Genomic DNA, 19,634 nt, shown 5'->3' with positions numbered 1-19,634 from the left:
AGTGCAACTTACTATTGACAAGCTAGTTGTCTACACTAATAGGTAAGTTGTTATCTAAAGTTCTACTCCTTACGTTAAATGGATGGCCAACCATAAATGAAATTACTCAGGAGAGGAGGTCTTATTTTTGCAAAAAGGATAAGCTTTCAGTAGCCCTCTACACCAACATTCCACACAAAGATGGACTACAAGCTACCAGGAACAGTATCCCCGATAATGTCACGGCAAACCTGGTGCCTGACCTTTGTGACTTTTTCCTCACCCACAACTATTTCACATTTGGGGATAATATATACCTTCAAGTCAGCGGCACTGCTATGGGTACCCACATGGCCCCACAGTATGCCAACATTTTTATGGCTGACTTAGAACAATGCTTCCTTAGCTCTCATCCCCTAACACCTCTACTCTACTTGCGCTACATTGATGACATCTTTATCATCTGGACCCATGGAAAAGAAGCCCTTGAGGAATTCCACCATGATTTCAACAATTTCCATCCCACCATCAAACTCAGCCTAGATCAATCCACACAAGCGGTCCATTTCCTGGACACTACTGTGCCAATAAGCGATAGTCACATAAACACCAACCTATACCGGAAACCTACTGACCGCTATGTCTACCTACATGCCTCCAGCTTTCATCCAGGACACACCACACAATCCATTGTCTACAGCCAAGATCTAAGATACAACCGCATTTGCTCCAATCCCTCAGACAGAGACAAACACCTACAAGATCTCTATCAAGCATTCTTAAAACTACAATACCCACCTGCTGAAGTGAAAAAAAACAGATTGACAGAGCCAGAAAAGTACCCAGAATTCACCTACTACAGGACAGGCCCAACAAAGGAAATAACAGAATGCCACTAGCTGTCACCTTCAGCCTCCAACTAAAACCTCTCCAGCGCATCATCAAGGATCTACAACCTATCCTGAAAAATGATCCCTCACTCTCTCAGATCTTGGGAGACAGGCCAGTCCCTGCTTACAGACAGCCCCACAACCTGAAGCAAATACTCACCGGCAACCACACACCACACAACAAAAACACTAACCCAGGAACCTATCCTTGCAACAAAGCCCAATGCCAACTCTGTCCACATATTTATTCAAGTGACACCATCATAGGACGTAATCACATTAGCCATGCCATCAGGGGCTTGTTCACGGGCACATCTACCAATGTGATATATGCCATCATATGCCAGCAATGCCCCTCTGCCATGTACATTGGCCAAACCGGACAGTCTCTACGCAAAAGAATAAATGGACACAAATCTGACATCAGGAATAATAACATTCAAAAACCGGTAGGGGAACACTTCAACCTCTCTGGCCACTCAGTAAAAGATTTAAGGGTGGCAATTTTGCAACAGAAAAGCTTCAGAAACAGACTCCAACAAGAAACTACTGAGCTTGAATTAATATGCAAACTAGATACCATTAACTTGGGTTTGAATAGGGACTGGGAGTGACTGGGTCATTACACATATTGAATCTATTTCCTTAAGTTAAGTATCCTCACACCTTCTTGTCAACTGTCTAAATGGGCCATCTTGATTATTACCACAACAGTTTTTCTTCTCCTGCTGATAATAGCTCATCTTAACTAATTAGCCTCTCACAGTTTGTATGGTAACTTCCAACTTATCTGTATGTATATATATATATATCTTCTTACTATATGTTCCATTCTATGCATCCGATGAAGTGGGCTGTAGCCCACGAAAGCTTATGCTCTAATAAATTTGTTAGTCTCTAAGGTGCCACAAGTACTCATGTTCTTTTTTCAGTAAGGGAAAGATACTTCCTGTGGGGTATGAGAACCAGTGTTCCAGAGATGTATCAGCATCAGACTTCATGTAAGCCATGCAGATATGGTAAGTGCGAAACCCTGAGCCAGACAGCATGCTTAATGGCTAGATACGGAATAGAATACTGAAGAACCAATTCATAACTGTAAAGCTTATCAGCTCGTATAAACAAAAGCTTGTGTAAGACCAGCAGATCCCTGGATATTGCCACCATCCCCATCGCAGTGAGTAGGTATTGATTTTGCTCTTCCATTATATCACACTAAACAAGAAGTTATCTGCACTGTAAAGCCTCACTTAGGGCCCAATCTAAGGTCCACTGAAGTCAATGGTAGTTTTTCCATTGACTTCAATGAGTGTTAGATCAGCCCCAGAATTCAGTCAAATACTGTTAAGGCTTTGTGATTAGTTTGAGAGTCATGGTATACACAAAGAATTAATATCTAAATAAATGGTCCCAAGATACATCTCAGTATTCAAGAACTTTTCCCAGGTTAAAAATATATAGGACCAGATCCTCCGCTTGTGAAAGCCAGCATAACTCCACTGAAGTCAATGCAGCCCTATCAATGCATACTAGCTGAATATTTCCCCTCCCCTCCTCCTGTATTTTATCAGCCTTTTTTACCATCCAAATTCTAATTAGGCAACTAAGTCCTTTGTAAGAAAATCTCAAAGTTGCTATGAGAAACACCAAAATAGAGAAGGTACCTAGCGCCTTTCATGCTATTTTGTTGAACAATACTACATAGTTCTATCTAATTTGTCTGTCAGCATTTCTAAAGTGTCTATCACCCTTACAGATAGGTTTTGTATGGAAAAACAAGAACATTTGTTCAGAAGAGAGAGTCAATTTTCTATCCTTCTACTTGGCTTAGCTTCTACCTTTGAGTGTGCAGTTGATTTTCTTCTGCTATAGTGATCGTAAAAGGTTTGGTGGAGCATGACCTGGGGCTGGCTAGCACTGGATGTTTCCTGATGTCCTTTCAAGATCATTTCTGACATTTGGGAGTGCTGTTAGAAGACTCTGTTTCTGGAATCCTCAAGTGGACACCTGGAGGGTTCCAGACTCTGCACTGGGTTGGAGAATCCCAGCTGCCTCTGCAGATCCCGGGAGAGGCCCTTCACATATTGTCCTGGCCCATTAAGGTCTTTGTAGTTCTGCAGTAGAATCCTAAAATGGATTAAACTACTGCTGGGGGAGCCAGTGTAGGTTGAAAGCATGGTATAATATGTTCTGTTGGTCTAGTCCTGCTTAGGACTAAGCCACTGTGCAAATTTACCAGCTGTTACTTCCCTGTGAATGTCTATAAACTATACACCGGCCAAACACCTAACTGGAAGATATTTACATGCTAGACTGCAAGTTCCATCACATGATTAGGGTCACCATATCTGGGAAGGAAGCAAGGCCTATAGTAGGAGTTGAAGACCGAGTACAAATTTGTGATGATAGATGTGGAGAAAAAAAAGACATTTTAATTCAAAGTGAGGTTAAAAAAAATCTGGGAGCGGTGATGTTATCAGGTCCAGGGAGGAGACCTTTCATAGAATCATAGACTATCAGGGTTGGAAGAGACCTCAGGAGGTCATCTAGTCCAACCCCCTGCTCAAAGCAGAGCCAATCTCCCACTAAATCATCCCAGCCAGGGCTTTGTCAAGCCTGACCTTAAAAACCTCTACGGAAGGAGATTCCACCACCTCCCTAGGTAACCCATTCCAGTGCTTCACCGCCCGCCTAGTGAAAACATTTTTCATAATATCCAACCTAAACCTCGCCCACTGCAACTTGAGACCATTACTCCTTGTTCTGTCATCTGCTACCACTGAGAACAGTCTAGAGCCATCCTCTTTGAAACCCCCTTTCAGGTAGTTGAAAGCAGCTATCAAATCCCCCCTCATTCTTCTCTTCCGCAGACTAAACAATCCCGGTTCCCTCAGCCTCTCCTCATAAGTCATGTGTTCCAGTTCCTGGAAAAGGCGACTGGCTGTGGGCTCAGTCACGAGCCTGGCTGCACACTCATGAAGAAGGCTAACGGGGTGTAAGGAGGTCTCTTACTCACCTGCATTCGATACCTGTATTGTCAAGTCCTGTGCAGAAGCGAGCAACTACTGCAGCACGGCTAGCCCTGCCGGGTGCAGATGGGTGGAGCCTTCGTTCCATCCTCCCCGCCTGTCAGCCAGCACAGCTGAGCCAATACGGAGTTGTGCCAGGACGCGGGCAGGTGCAGCTTTCTCCGCCCACTGAGCGAGAGCCAGGCGGGGTCTGACCTATACCTCTTAGAGCCATGAATTGGTTCCAGACCAGCTCCTGGGGTAACTTACTTATGTGCACCCCTGGCTCAGGCTGGACTGCGTGGTTACAATCTAGCCCTGACTGATTTACCAGAGTCTGAAGGGTGAACTCAGAACGTAAGAGAGGATGGTGAATATCAAGAACCTGCTATCGCTCCCGTTCTCCCAGATTCCAGTTTTCCAGCCGCGAGGTGTAACAGAAGAAAATATACCCGTTTCCTGATCAAAGCACAAAGTAAATCTAAGACCCACTGGTCTTAGAAACACAAAGCACTAGGCTACTATCCAGTTCTTTTCACCACGTGAGCACTCACGGATTTCAGTGTTTTTGAAGCATGCCAGTCTATTTCTGAGATGATTAAACAGATTATGCATAAAATGGGTGAGGTAAATGACAGGGCAGAACCATTCCTTTACTACATGTAAGGATTTAAAGCAGAGGTTCTCAAACTGGGGGGCGGGCGCCCTTGGGGGCTGTGGGAATGTATTCTGTGGGGGGAGGCATGAGAAGCTTTAGGGGGAAAAACTGTACTGTGCGCTTATTACTCACAGCATAGAATCATAGAATAACAGAGTTGGAAGGGACCTCTGGAGGCCATCTAGTCCAACCCCCTGCCCAGAGCAGGACCAATCCCAACTAAATCATCCCAGCCAGGGCTTTGTTAATCCTGACCTTAAAAACTTCTAAGGAAGGGGATTCCACCACCTCCCTAGGTAACGCATTCCAGTGTTTCACCACCCTCCTAGTGAAAAAGTTTTTTCTAATATCCAACCTAAACCTCCCCACTGCAACTTGAGACCATTACTCCTTGTCCTGTCATCCGCTATCACTGAGAATAGTCTAGATCCATCCTCTTTGGATCCACCTTTCAGGTAGTTAAAAGCAGCTATCAAATCCCCCCTCATTCTTCTCTTCCATAGACTAAACAATCCCAGTTCCCTCAGCCTCTCCTCATAACTCACGTGTTCCAGTCCCCTAATCATTTTTGTTGCCCTTCGCTGGACTCTCTCCAATTTCTCCACACCCTTCTTGTAGTGTGGAGCCCAAAACTGGACACAGCAATGAATCACTAGCAAAGCTGACTCCTCCAGACATAGCAGGTCCTCAGATGGCACGGTGCGTTTGACTCTAGATGGTGCTGTGCATTTTGATGGATTTCTGTTAGGCTTGCACAGCATTATACAAAGTCGTTGCCATCTGTACAGTAATCCCTTGGCTATGACACGATGTGCACAACTGTCGACCAAAATCGCAGTTTTGCTTTTGCTCGTATTACAATGGATTGTTGGCTCTGTTTGAATCAAAGCCTTGCTGGTTTTAATATTTAGTGAGAGTTGCATGTTGGTTTTCGTATTGGTATACATGTACTTGTGTGCCCGGGTGGGAGGCACAAACTACTACAGACACAAAAGGGGAGGGGGGTGAGATCAAATAAGCTTGAGAACCACTAATTTAAAGGTTCAGTTAGTCTGCCCTGACCCTGTACTATTTTAGTTTATGTTCAATCTATAGTGCCTTTGTTACAAGTATTCAAGGCAATGTATTACAGGCCTTTGGAAGTACTTTGATACTCCAGAATCTGGTACTCTTGATAATCTTAGAAAGACATTACTGATGTTTGAGCTGGAGTGGGGAAGTGTTATGAAGTATGCTAGCTGGCTACTTTCAAACTCTGCAGCATTTGGGTCCATTAGTGGCAGGAAAGCTATTCTGTGCTGATGGAAATGAAAGGACCAGACAGAATAAAGCTGCAACCATTGACCCGTCACCCCTCTGTTCCCCCGTGTTCTTTGGTAAAAGAACAACAGATTCCACACTAGCTCAAGAGAGGGTGATAGATGGTTTGTTTGTTTTTTCTTTTGGCAAGTTCTATGCCTGCTGAGTGCTGTTGATGTGTATACATATGTATACAGGAACAATGATGAACTCCTGGTGGACCAAATGCCCATAATAATTAGCACTTGATTGTTGTACATCAATTTCTGTGATCCGTACAGGGTTGATACATGCTTGCAAGGACACTGGAAGGGAACAATTCCTGTGTTTCTCCATGTGCAGGAGTTTTGATTGACCCTGGCCCTTGTGCAGGATTGGGGCCAGGGACAATCCATCTCGTTCTGTTTGCCCCAGCAAAGCAGCTGCAGAGACTTTCCTCCAGTTCAAAAGCAGACCGGGCTACACCAATTCAGCTGATAACAGAGCACAGCCAATTGGACCTCAGCACTATTCCGGCCCAGCCTCAGCCACTTGGTGAGTTGCTTCTCAGGGCAAATCACTCAGCAATGCAGAGGGGTGACATTTACAAGCACAGGAGAGTTCCTGGTGCTAGGCTGTGAGTTCACACATGCTTGCACTGTTGAAGTGTAACTTCCTCATTACTACTCACGAGCGTTTTAAGATCCTGTAACCATAAAATCAAGGCATTTAACACACACTCACTCTTAGCATGCAACATCATAAATAACATTTCATTGGTACTACAGAGTCTGGAAGCAAGCCACAGGTCTAGCTGCTCAGCCCAGGGGGAAGCTGCAACTGTGCTGAACTAGGTGTTTAATTTCTCACAGTGTGGTGGATAAATAAGCCTGCCATGTCAGTGCTAAGGACAACAGCAAACCTTCTTGGCTGTAGTAGTTGGAGAGTCTGTCTTGCAGGCGATCCTGCAGCTCATTCTGAACTGTCAACATTTGTTACATGGATCTTACAAGGCAATGGAGTTTGACACTGGCCAATCCAAAGGCAACAGGCCTGACAGGCAAAACAAGGGTCACCAGCGCCTTGTGTGCACCAAGTGGAGATGAAGTATATACCGCTGACCAAGCAGACACCGTTAGGGAATACGTTTGATTTCTACCTGCCATGCCCGGCCAGTGGTAGGACAACAAGAACCCATATATAGTCCTGTCCTTGAGTCTTAGTCCTGATCTAGAACACAGAGGCCTGCTGATCTGATGGTGCCACATCACACCCTTAATTTCCATTTGTCCTGGGATTTCCAATGCAACAGCGTGAATCTATTAACACTGAGCTCCTATCAAAAAGCCCCTCTTTTTCTCCTCCCCCCACCTTTCCTGCAGGACTGAGGGGCTTTTAAGGCTTCTTGTTACAATACTCCACTGCTTGGTAAATCTCAGTAAGATGTAGCCATCCACATCAGTCCGGTATTTTTTATAGTGCCCTACTGTTCTTATCGGTTCCTCCTCCCAGTTCTCCAGGGCTCATCCTTGGCATTCACAATAATAGCCTGGCAACAAGACTGTCACACATGACCTAGACGAGAGAGGAGACTACCTGCAGTAACTGAGCTCCATTCGTTTTCAGCATCTGAGCACCACACAAGCTTTGACACAGAGAGGCTGTGACAGACTGGCCTCAGGCAAACAGAGAGCAAGTATGGAGGGAATCAACATGGACTCCCTGAGAGCCATAAGCACACCCCAGGTAGCTGGCAGGGACCGAAGCTGGAAGCTGCTAGCTTTTTCAGACCGAGCCACATCATGCTGTGGAACAACTGCTAAATGGAGCAGCTAAGCAGATGCCAGCCTCACTGGGTTTTTGGCGTTTATTTTCATGGACGGTGCCCTGATACCACAGTGATGGGTGACCATATGAAGGCCTAAATGGAGAGACAGACAGCCTTTCTCTGCAACGTATGACAATGAAATTGGAATCAATCAGCTGCAGATGCTAGAGATTGACTTAATTATCAGAAATAAAGGATCATTCAACATCTAAGGCAGAGATGTGAGGTTTAGCAGTAGATGACAATATTGGCCATTCCCTCCTGATATCTCCAGGAGAGGGATCATGAGAGAGAGAGAGAGAGAGAGAGAGAGAGAGAGCACAGTCCCACAAGCAGTGTAAGCTAAGTATTTTAACCATGCAGAAACTCCATACAATAGGGCTATATAAGCCCAGGATAGTTGCGCTCCACCTTCTACCCCTGACTTCAACTGCAGGAAGCAGAAACACCACTTTCTCTCCTCGGGTTGTATGGCAGGAAGGGGTGGAGGACTGAGTTGCTACCTTGGAAGTGGCTGAGGGATGGAATAGGAGCAGCAGGGTGGAGCCTCTGTTTACACTCCTGATGGGTCCCAGTGACCATAGGATATTGGTACTGTGTCAGCTCGTGGGGTGCAATTCTCCTATGAAGCACACCCCAGTGGTTGAAATGTACTGCACTTCAAAGGCAAGTGAGCAGCAGAGAGGAAAGATGGCGTGGATCTAGGGCCCATTAAGCACTCAGCCATGGAGATGGTGTGGCATAAAGCAAATGAAAGCTCCCAAGTTTCCTCTTAGGTTGCTGACATTAGATATCACCTGTATGAGTAGCTGTTCCCTATGTGTATAAATAGAGTATGGCCCTGCCTGCACTATTATAGGAAACGGCAGAGCTGGTCTGAAGAAAAGAAGAAAGCAGGGGGTTGGAATCTTTCCCATTAAACATTGCCAACAAAATGGAGATTTTTCTTCATTTGGTGAGAAATTTTTCACTGAGTTTTCCAACAAAAATTTCAGAATGAAACATTTTCAATGAGCTAGAAAGCTAAAGCTTTTCAATTAGAACGAAATGCAATTTAAATTAGTGGCGGGTGGGTTTTTTCCTTTGTTCCAGTGGTTTGGTAGAAAAATAAATCAGAAAATTCACTAACATGCCTGTATTGTCCAAAATGTTTGGATCAGCCCTAGCAAACAGGGAAAAGGAAAGGTTTTAAGGGCAACCAATGCACAATAACTACGGTGAGATTTATTCAAAAACTAAACCAACAGCATGCCAGACTTGAACATAGAGATACAGCACCACAGTGCTTCCTAGTGTTACCCACTGAGCTATGCAAATATAAATCTCACTGAGTCTAGCTCTGCATCCAGTAGGATTTAATTTGAGCTATACTAATTATGCTGATAATGCTAATGGTCTTTTTTTTTAATGTTCTTTGTATTGAGTTTTCAGTGCATTTCTAGAATAAGGATGAGTTGAGTATAGAGAAAAAGTCTATTCAATATGCAGAAACAGCAATATATGCTGGGCTTATATACTAGAAATGTACGTACATATTTATACACATTCAGGGAAGGAGAGATTAGAAGGTTAAAAAAAAAAAACACCGTGTGGTTCTCCAGGGAGTAGGAGGCAAGAGAAGAAATTCAAGCAGCGGGATAGGCAAGATATTCACCTTGAAGGATAAACTTCAAAGTGAAACCATAAGAGGAAAAGCAATATGCTATCCCCAGGATGATTTCCTGCCACCAGAACCACACAACTAGCAGGTGCATATTTTTCTGATCCAGACCCAGAGTATAAACATTCAGGGCCAAACTCTCTGCTGAAACAACTCCTCTGAAGTCAACGGACCTACACCAGCAGAGTTTTAGCCCTGAAGTTTATATTCTGGAGCTGAAGACAGAGGATTTGGGGATTCCACTTGGCAAATCCTGTTCCTTTTGCAATTACCCCACCCACCTTCACCCCACCCCACCTTCCTATCACTATAACGCTTCAGGACGAGGATTGTCTTTTCGTGTGGTGCTTTGTGCAGCGCCCAGACCTCTGAGCACCACCACAATGGAGATAACACCCCCGATCTGCGGGTTACATAGCACGTCTCCGCATTTTCAAGACATCTTTGGAGAGGAACTCACCCCATGCCTGGGGATGTTCGCTCGAAACACGCTGCTCTGGTTTTCAACTCATGCTTCTCCCTCAACCCAGGTTTTAACCAGGTGGGCTCTCTGGCACAATGGTTCCCTATCAGGTTCAATGTACAGATGTTTCCCCTCCCCCCAGTCCTGACTATTCGCCGTCACGTACAGACGACCATCACTCAGTAACCTTATTCTGCTGACTTTGCCGTTTAGGAGTGCTGTTGGTTCCAGTGCAAAAAAAACAAACAAACAAAACAAAAGCTTATATTTCTGTGGGATATGATGGCTTGGAAGGCTAGCAATGGTTTATGAAGGCTTTTGCCTTTAGGTCAGTAATTCAACTCCTGCCCAGATGACTGAAGATGGGAGGGCCAGATCCTCAGGGGGTGCAAATTAGCATAGCTCCAATGAATTAAACTCAATGGAACTATGCTGATTTACCTCAGCTGAGGATCTGGCCCTGAAAGCCATTACTGATAGCTTTTCTGAAATGAGTTGGTGGTCTCACTCCATTTCCTAAAGGACAGTGATCTGTGTCCCAAAAAAACAACCTGCAACTGGCATGGTTTGTTCCCCTTTGCTGGCAGTTTTAACAGCCATCCAAGCTTGATGTCTGAATGGTCCTTTTCTCTCCAGAGATACAGGTACATGGGGATCTGAGGGGTGTCTTTTAATTGTTTACCACAAATGTACAAGGAAAAGGGGAAGGACTCTGACCGTAAAAGGTATTAAGTATCCTCACTCGCATTGAAGTCAAGGGAAGTTAGGAGCCTAAATACTCTGGAGGACCTGGGTCTCTGAAAAAAATCATTGGCAGACTGTGCACACTGCGACAGGATCCAACTTCCATTAAAGTCCAGGAAAAGACTTGCTGTTTTCCAATGGGAGCTGGACTGGGAGACGGGGAGTGCTGTCCCTCTTTCTGCTCAGAAATATGGCAGTGTCTGTAACTGCCTGGTGGCTTCTTTATTCATCTTTAGGGCTTGTTTCTCTTTCTAATTACATGTCCACTTTACGTTTGGAGCTTTATGCTACTCCACGCCAGCTGTGTCCCGAGCGCAAAAGAGTGCTATCCGTCTGAAAAACCAGCAAAGGAAACAGATGCTACGGTTTGGGGATCACTGTTGAAAGGAGCTCAGGGGGACTGCAATCTTTAAACATGAGGGTTGTGCAGGGCAGAAAGGGGGACCCTCCCACCCAATTATCAGTTCCAAGGCAGCCACAGAGAGTGTTTTAATGATATGTAAATATTGTCCTCAGAGTTTATGCTGAATGCTGTTTGCAAGGCTCAGCCATTACACCTGCCAGAAGGGAATGAAATAACAGAGTGATAATAAGAATGTTTCTGTCTAATCCAGTTAACCTAGGAATTAAGACTACACCCATCACAATGGGATCCTTGGCCCAGATTTTGAAAGGTACGTAGGGTGTTGTGCTGCATAGTGGCACTATGACCCTCTGGAATCCCTCAGTAATTTGTGAGCATCATTCACAGCTTGTATGTGTAACCCTTCTGCCCGTCAGAGTTGGCAGCAACAAGGGCCCGGTTCAATATCTAGGAGATCCATTCCAATAACACAATACAAAACCGGCTCAAGCCCCCACCCAGTGACGTGGGACAAATATATACCACCCCCGTGGGGTGCCTCCAAGAGGCAATACTTCCCCTCTCGCAAGCACAGAGTCTGAGTGTGGCAAAAAGCCTTTTAATAACAGAGAGAAACAATGTAGCATTATGTTGGGGAAACAACACCAACAGGATTCATAACACAACCCATGAGCAAAAAAACCCACCCCAAGCAAATTGGGGCATGCCCCTTTCCCTTTGGTTCTTGAGTCCAGCAACCCCAAATCACCCAAAGTCCCAAAAGTCCAATGACCCAAAAGTCTCTGTCCCTGGTCAGGGTGGCCCCAGAGTTTGAAAGTTTATCTGCAGAGCTTTACCTCCCAACCTGGGTGGAGATCGGGCGGGGGGGGGGGAGGGAGGGAGGTAAGGGGCACCTTACATGATCTGAAGCTGACTGCCCCGCAGCTCCATAGGGCTCCGCTCCGCTCCGCTCCACCAGTCCACGTCCCACAAGCAGCTCCCATCGTCCCACAAACTGCTCCACCAGCCAGTCCACGAACTGCTCTGCTCCACATCCCACAAGCAGCTTCTGCCGTCCCACGAACTGCTCCACACTATATCGTCAGGCTCCCCCACTACTTAACACAACGCTCAGTGATTTCAGCTCTTAGTCAGTTCAGCTCTTTGGTGAATTCAGCTTGTAGTAGGGGAGCCTCAGTGCTGGTGCACCATTAGCCCAAAGTGAGCTCAGCAGCCTGCAACCAGACTCCCAATGGAATCAAAATTAGCTCTGATATTCCACAGTGGAGAGAGGAGGACGTGCAACTAGCATGTAAGGCCCTCACCAGGGGACCCATGCCACCAAGTATTAATACTTGTCCCCAGTCTCTCTCAATTCACAGAGTTTTGGAACCCATGACAACCCTTGCCTAGCGATTGCTACTTAGTTGATGGTGAGTCCCTCCATCATAACAAAAGGCCAAGTACAGTTCCAAGCACAGTTCCCATAATCAGGGTAATAACAATTTATTCTTCCTGCCCCAATAACAGAGACACTGGGGATCCCACAGCAGCCAAAGTGATCATTTGGGCAGCTATGGCTTCATTCTAGGCGGGGTGGGTGTGCCTATGCAAATGAGATCGGCCCCTGAAGTTCTTTTCGACAACTTGCCACACCTCACCACCAGATGTCAGGGTGGAGCTCATCCTGACTTTGCTTACATATGAAAATATGACATGCCAAGTAATATATAACAGCTAACTGAGTCAGCCATTTGAGGTTACTTTGGGCATCAGAGAAAGGTGTCTTCCTTTTCACGATCCACAATCTTTCACTGGTGATGGATTGGGTAATGAGAAAGACCACATCACAACTAAGGGCCATACAATGAACTTTCACACAGAAGTTAGAGGACCTTGACTTTGTAGATTACATCAATTTGCAGCCCCATACCCATAGAGACATGTGAGCCAAAACTACCTACACACAATTAGTAGGGTTGAAAATGAACACTGCAAAAACTAAAACTATGAGAATCAACTCAAAAGAAACACCAGTAACACTTTCTGGGACTGACTTGGAACAGGTCTGATATTTCACATAGCTTGGCAGCATTGTATGTACAATGAGTACAACAGATGGAACAGGCAAAGCTGGAATAACAAAAGCCACACATGCCTTTGTAACTCTAAAGCAGATCTGGAGAAGCAGAAATCTGGCCATCCATACTAAACTTCAGCTATTTAACGCCATTGTAAAGACAGTCTTACTATGTGGTGCTGAAATATGGACACATTAAGACCTTACTATCGAAACTCCAAGTTTTCATAAACAGCTATCTAGGACAAATCCTCAATATCAGATGGCCAGAAAAAAAAATCACAAAGAACCCTGAATGAGGATGAAATAAAAAGCAATAGGACAGGAAATTACAAAACAAAAGTGGAGGTGGCTGGGCATACCATAGAGATAAAACTCGAACATAACAAGACAGGCATTGGACTGGAACCCTCAGGGCAAGAGGTGATGAGGTAGACCAAGGATAACATGGAGACGCACAACAGAAGCAGAACTGAAAGCTAACAAAATGCTATGGGAAGATGCTAGGACTGCAGCAGGTGACTGGTGAACATGGAAAGCATTGGTGAAGGCCCTGTGTTCTGCACGGAACAACTGGATCCCAGGTCTCCTACTTCCCAGCTGAGTAGGCTATAGGGTACTATGGGGTGAATCTCTCACCTCTTCTACTTTGTAAAATAAATATTCTTTGGGCCAGAGGGAGAGTCAGAACAGGAGCCTAAGTCCCACTGACTTTCAATAACACTTGGGCTTCTAAGGCCCAGATTCTAAAGATAGTTAGACTTAACCCCCAGGCCCCCTGCCACCTAGTGGAATTCTCAACCCTGCGTGAGTCGGCCAGGCTGCCCATACAATGCATGGGGAGAGTTAGGCACCCAAGAAAGGGATCCTCAAAACCCAATAAGCTGAGCAGGGAGCCAACTAAGCAAGTCGGGAGTGAAATAGAGAGGAAAGGTACAGGGCTTAGGGCCCAGATACTCAAAGGGACTCCGGCACCAGCACACTGTGGTTGAGCTAGAGCATATAAGCATAAGACAAGTTTCTGAAGCTGGGCCTTCAAAATCGCTAGTCACTTTAGAAAGCAAGCCCCGGGGGATCATCAGATACAGAGGCCTATGGGTAGGGCCCTACCAAATTCATGGTCCATTTCACGATCATAGGATTTTACAGATCATAAATGTCATGATTTCAGCTATTTAAATCTGAAATTTCACAGTGTTGTAATTGTAGGGGTCCTGACCACAAACAGGAGTTGTGGGGGTCTCATGAGGTTATTGTAGGGGGGTTGCAGTGCTGCTATGCTTACTTCTGCACTGTTGCTGGTGGCGGCGCTGCCTTCACAGCTGGGCAGCTGAAGAGCAGTGACTGCTGACTGGGAGAGCTGAAGGCAGAGCTGCTGCCAGCAGCAGAGAAGTAAGGCTGGCATGGCATGGTTTTGCCACCCTTACTTCTGTGCCGCCTTCAGAGCTGGGCCTTCAGTCAGCAGCCACCACTCTCTGGCTGCCCAGCTCTGAAGGCAGCAGTGCAGAAGTAAGGGTGGCACGGTACGGTCTTGCCACCCTTACTTCTGCACTGCTGCTGGCGGGGTGCTGCCTTCAGAGCTGGGGACCTGGTCAACAGCTGCCGTCTCCAGTGGCCCAGCTCTGAAGGCAGTGCAGAAGAAAGTGTGGCAATACCGTGACCCCCCTAAAACAACCTGATGACCCTCCTACAACTCCCTTTTGGGTCAGGACCCCCAATTTGACAAACGGTGGTCTCCCCTGTGAAATCTGTGTAGTATAGGGTAAAAGTACACAAAAGACCAGATTTCACTGGGGGAGACCAGATTTCACGGTCCGCGACGTGTTTTTCATGACCGTGAATTTGGTAGGGCCCTAGATATAGGCAAAGAAAACAAAACAATTTTGTAAAGAAAGTTGCCTACTTCTGACTGGCATGCTGATTACAAACACCTCTGAACCAAATTGCTGTCCCCATGAGTCCTCCTAAATAGTTTCATATCAGATTAATGGCAGATGCATGACTCAAACAGTCATTTAAATATAGACACATTTATTTTCACAACAGTAAGCTCGTGGGCTAGTTCCTTGAGTGTCTATATGCTGTGCAGCCCTAGTTCAGCACCCTAACCCCAGCAGCCTGCCTACAACAGCCCCACCCTGGTCTCCACCAGCCTTGATTACTACTAGCTGAGGGATCCCAACACATCCCCAGTCCCGAATTTCCCCAAAACCATCTACACTGAAGCCCTCTCATGGAACATACTAATGAGTAATAAGGATCCGTTGCTCCTTTAAAGAGACAAAACCACAGCAAAAAGAAAAGGAGTACTTGTGGCACCTTAGAAACTAACCAATTTATTTGAGCATAAGCTTTCGTGAGCTACAGCATGAAGTGAGCTGTAGCTCACGAAAGCTCATGCTCAAATAAATTGGTTAGTTTCTAAGGTGCCACAAGTACTCCTTTTCTTTTTGCCAATACAGACTAACACGGCTGCTACTCTGAAACTACAGCAGTTTGTTGCTTTCACTGGAGTTAACAATCACTTCAATTCAAACACAGCATTAGGCTGGTTTACATTAAAAGTAAAACAAGTTTACTAACAAAAAGAAAGAGGATTTTAAGTGAGCTCAAGTGTAACAGACAAGACAAAATGGTCACAAGTGAATAAAAGTAAAATATGCTTTCTAGCGGCTTAGAGTTAACGTGCTACAGCCTTGGTTCAAGGTAGGTTTCTTACCAATCTTCTCCTTTCCAGCCATGGCTGACTTTCTCTGTCAGGATCTTCCACAGAAATACCAGGCTTCCCTTGTCTTCCTTGGTGAAAGATTTATGCCTAAGCAGGTTTGTAACCTGTATTCAGTTCCCAGAGACTTTAACCCCCTGGGTAGAAGGACCCATCTTTCTCAGCTTGTGAAAGTTCTGGGCCCTTGTGTCTGTCTAGTGATGGATGTCAGGACAGTGTCTTTTCTCTCCTCCTTACATCTTCCCAAAGTCACTGTTTTGTCCCCAGACTCAAGATGACCTCATCCTAGTCTTCCCTTCCTCTGGACTTCCCATCCCCTTGCTGATTTGGTTGTAAATGGGGTTTCCATTGTTTTTGGTCAAACCTTGCTTAACTTAATTGGAGACAGGTAGACAACTCCCTACCCACCTGTCTGGGAGAAATCAGAAAACCTCTTTATCAACTCTTCCTGACCTGCCTAGTTTAAACAATTTTTAGTCACAGACTTTATGAAGCATAATTTTAGTGAGTATTCATAATTTTTATATAATATTAATACCTACTTTTCACAGTGATATAAGACCCCCTGTGTTTATAGTTAACAGGCTCTCTTCCCCACTCACTAGATTGTTGGCTTTGTTTACCTTTTATGTGCCTTCATTGTTCCTGCCTGATAACCAGGATGGTCAGACAAACAAATACATATTCCTTTGCCCAAGGCAGACTGTGTTTATGCATTGCTCGCCAAACAGATTTTAAGAACATAATCCGAGCACATATTCATAACTCTTTGTACACAGCCAGTCCATACATCATGAAAGAATATTAATGATCAGTGAGTACTGTGACTGGAGTCCTACTGGGGTGCCAGCTGTGGTCACTCAATTAGGGTGAACTGCAAAGAAGGGAGCAGACAATCCTCAAAAAGCTGGTGAATATTCCAATACTAGTACTAATATTCCAATACTAATAGTTGGAGTTCCTCAGGGAACCAAAGGTAATTAAGATGACTTTGAAGGAGGTCCATCACCTGTACTTAGCTATATGAATTAACAGAAGGCCATTTGCTTGTTGCTCCATCATTCACAGTTCATTTCTAAGAGAGATGAATATCGAGATATCCCGTGTTTACAATTCATTTAAATGTTAGGATGTTCTTTTGATCTCTGAACTATCAGAATACAGCATAGACAGGGACTGTTGATTACTCATACATATGTAAATACACAAAAACACAAATATTATCTCCCCACATGTCTTTCGAGGGTTATTTATTTTTCAGGATGTTTAACCCTTTCTGGCCATGCGTCACAGAATTATTTACCTGACACCTTTTAGATGCAGATTATTACAGCAGTGTGCTAGGTGCAGTGACTATGTCAGGTCTGACAAGAGCAGATGACACAGAGGAGTGAGCCATCAATGGGCTTCTGTGTCCCATAGTCTAAACAGACAAGACAGAAAAAGGAATTATTCTTAGTCCCATTTTACAGATGGGAGCTGAAAGATTAAGTGATTTGCCCAAGGTTTATAGTAGAGTTGAGAAGTCAAACCCAGAGCTCTGAATTCCAAGTCAGTGCCTTATTCACTAGAATATCCTTCCTCCCATTTAAACACCATAGAGACCTTGGTCATTTTCTTCCCGAGAAAGTCTGGTAACTAACATCCTGCCCTCACCTGAGCTTCTCTGTGGGCAAAGTTTAAATAGAATACTAAACTGAATTCAGGATCTGTGCATAACTCAGGACTACCACTGATTTGCTGGGTAGATACAGGTAAGTTACATGCTCTACCTCCGTTTCCCCTCTATGTTCAAACATAATAATACCTACCTCCTCCAGAGTGGTGCTTTGCAGACTAATTAACAAATGCTCATGAAGCACTTGGCAAATGCCAAGCTTGGTACAAATGCCAAACAGTATTCTGAGTAAACAGCTTCCCAGAGACGAGGGAGCAAGTAGGCAGGATGAGGCAGACCATCATACCTGTTACCTGTAGGGCCCTGCTAAGAATCATTTATGTTTAATAAAACCCTTTCTGTTGATTTACACTGAAACTGTGCCTCTCGCCTGCCCTAAGTGCAATCTGATGAAACACAAATTGAGTTTGAAAAGGTTTATCACAGCACCTGCACCATGAGGCCTATGCATGGCCCTAGAGGCTGTGAATCACCCAGGGAGACAGGAGTACAATTCACCAGGTGCCTTTTGCATGGCATTTAAAATATTTCTCCACAGTGCCCCACTTTCTCCCCCCAAGATGTATTGCATATGATGGGCAGGAGAGTACATTTCCCTGCAGCGTTTAATATACATACATTGGGGAAGGGAGGATTTTTTCCCATGCTCTACCTTAGGGGAAAGGAGACACTGGCAATATTTCAGAAAAGCCTTCACTCAAACAGAAGGTGCCATATGGCAATGAGAGGGATGGACCCGCGTGCACTTTGCCTGGGGTTGACGAGAAAAACACCGTACCAGCCTTCAATGCTGGGTTCACCATGTAGGAACAGCTTGTTCCCAGTGCCATCCGATGGCCCCACAGCCATGTCACTTTATTAAACCAATGTCCTTTGCATGGAGTCAACAAGCCCAGTGAGAATGTTATGCTCTTACAGGGCTCGATCGAAAGCCAACTGAAATCTACAGGAGCCTTCCACTGATTTTTGGATCAGGCCCACTGAGGACAACTTTGCCCAGATGGGAACAGTAAGTACTTACCCCTATTTTACAGGTGGGGAAACAGACACAGATAGGGTTATGTGTCTCGACCAAGGTCACACGGTAAGAACACAGCAGATTCAGGAAGAGAACCTAAGTCACCTGATACCTGGTCCTGTGCTCTAAGCACTAGACCATGTTGCTTACTGAGACATATGTCCCAACCCAAGAGGACTGCAGAATCAGCTTAGTATCTGATGAATCACAAGGCAGTGGCCTTGATGACTTGATTAAGGTCTTTTGGGTTTTCAGTCTCTAATTATTATAAGCCAAATGCGTGGAAACACCTTCCGAAGTTCTGATGTATTTTCCTTCAGTAAGTGGAGAATTATAACTAGGCAATTAAACTGCAATGATAAACAGTCAGGTAGACAATACAGATGCGTGCAAGAACAGAGCAATTAACTTGGTTCCTGTGTATTAAGGGGCAAATGAAATTCACAGTCCACTCTTCCCTCAAAGTCCTGCTGCTCTCAGGCACTTCAATTCCTTCTGTACGTGACTTCATTATTTTGGAGTGAATGTGAATTACTTTTATGTTTGTCACTGTTAAGTTTCACTTGACACCTGGCAGCCTATTTATACAGCACATCAGACACCTTTCAAATTCTAATTGATACATAATGGGCCCACGGCCTGGCCTCATTCGTTACACAGGCAAACTCTCACTGAAACCTTTGGCCAGATTCTCAGCTAGGGTAAGTCACTTATTTTGCCAAGTTACACCAGCTGCAGATTTGTCCACGGGCTGAGTAGAACCCTGAGTAATAACGCCAGGATGTGGCTGTCTTGGCTACAGGACTAGCTGCACCTCGGTCCCCTTTCTGGTGTCTCTGGATGCATGCCCTCAGGCTTCAAGTCTTGGGCCTTTGCCTCTCCTGGGGTGCAATTCCCCAACTCTCTGACTCTTACGGTACCTCTACACGGCAGCTGGAGGTGTAATAAGATCCAGTCCCTAGGCTACAGTGTCCAGTTTATCGACTGTGTTTGTGTAGAAGGGTCTGACTGAGCTTAGCACACGCAGCTCTTCCCCTCAGGAGTCTGTGATCAGGCAGCCCTGTGAAAACCAGCGTATTGCTTATTTTGCAGTGGAAAAAAAACTTCAGAGAAAAAGGATTTCAAAATAAAGTCTATCTGCGAGGCTTCAGCCAGTTGACACCAAGGGGTCACACTATGTTACCTAGTCTCACCTTCTCTTGGAGAAGAAGCTGGGTCATCATTGGTTCCCGCAGATAATTATTGTCCTCTCTCGATTAAGTGCGGCTTTTAAAAACCTGCC

This window comes from Lepidochelys olivacea, assembly GCF_965140295.1.
Source record: "Lepidochelys olivacea isolate rLepOli2 genome assembly, chromosome: 11".
NCBI lineage: Eukaryota > Metazoa > Chordata > Testudines > Cheloniidae > Lepidochelys > Lepidochelys olivacea.
The sequence above is the reverse complement of the archived record's forward strand: the minus strand, read 5'-3'. Positions refer to the sequence as shown.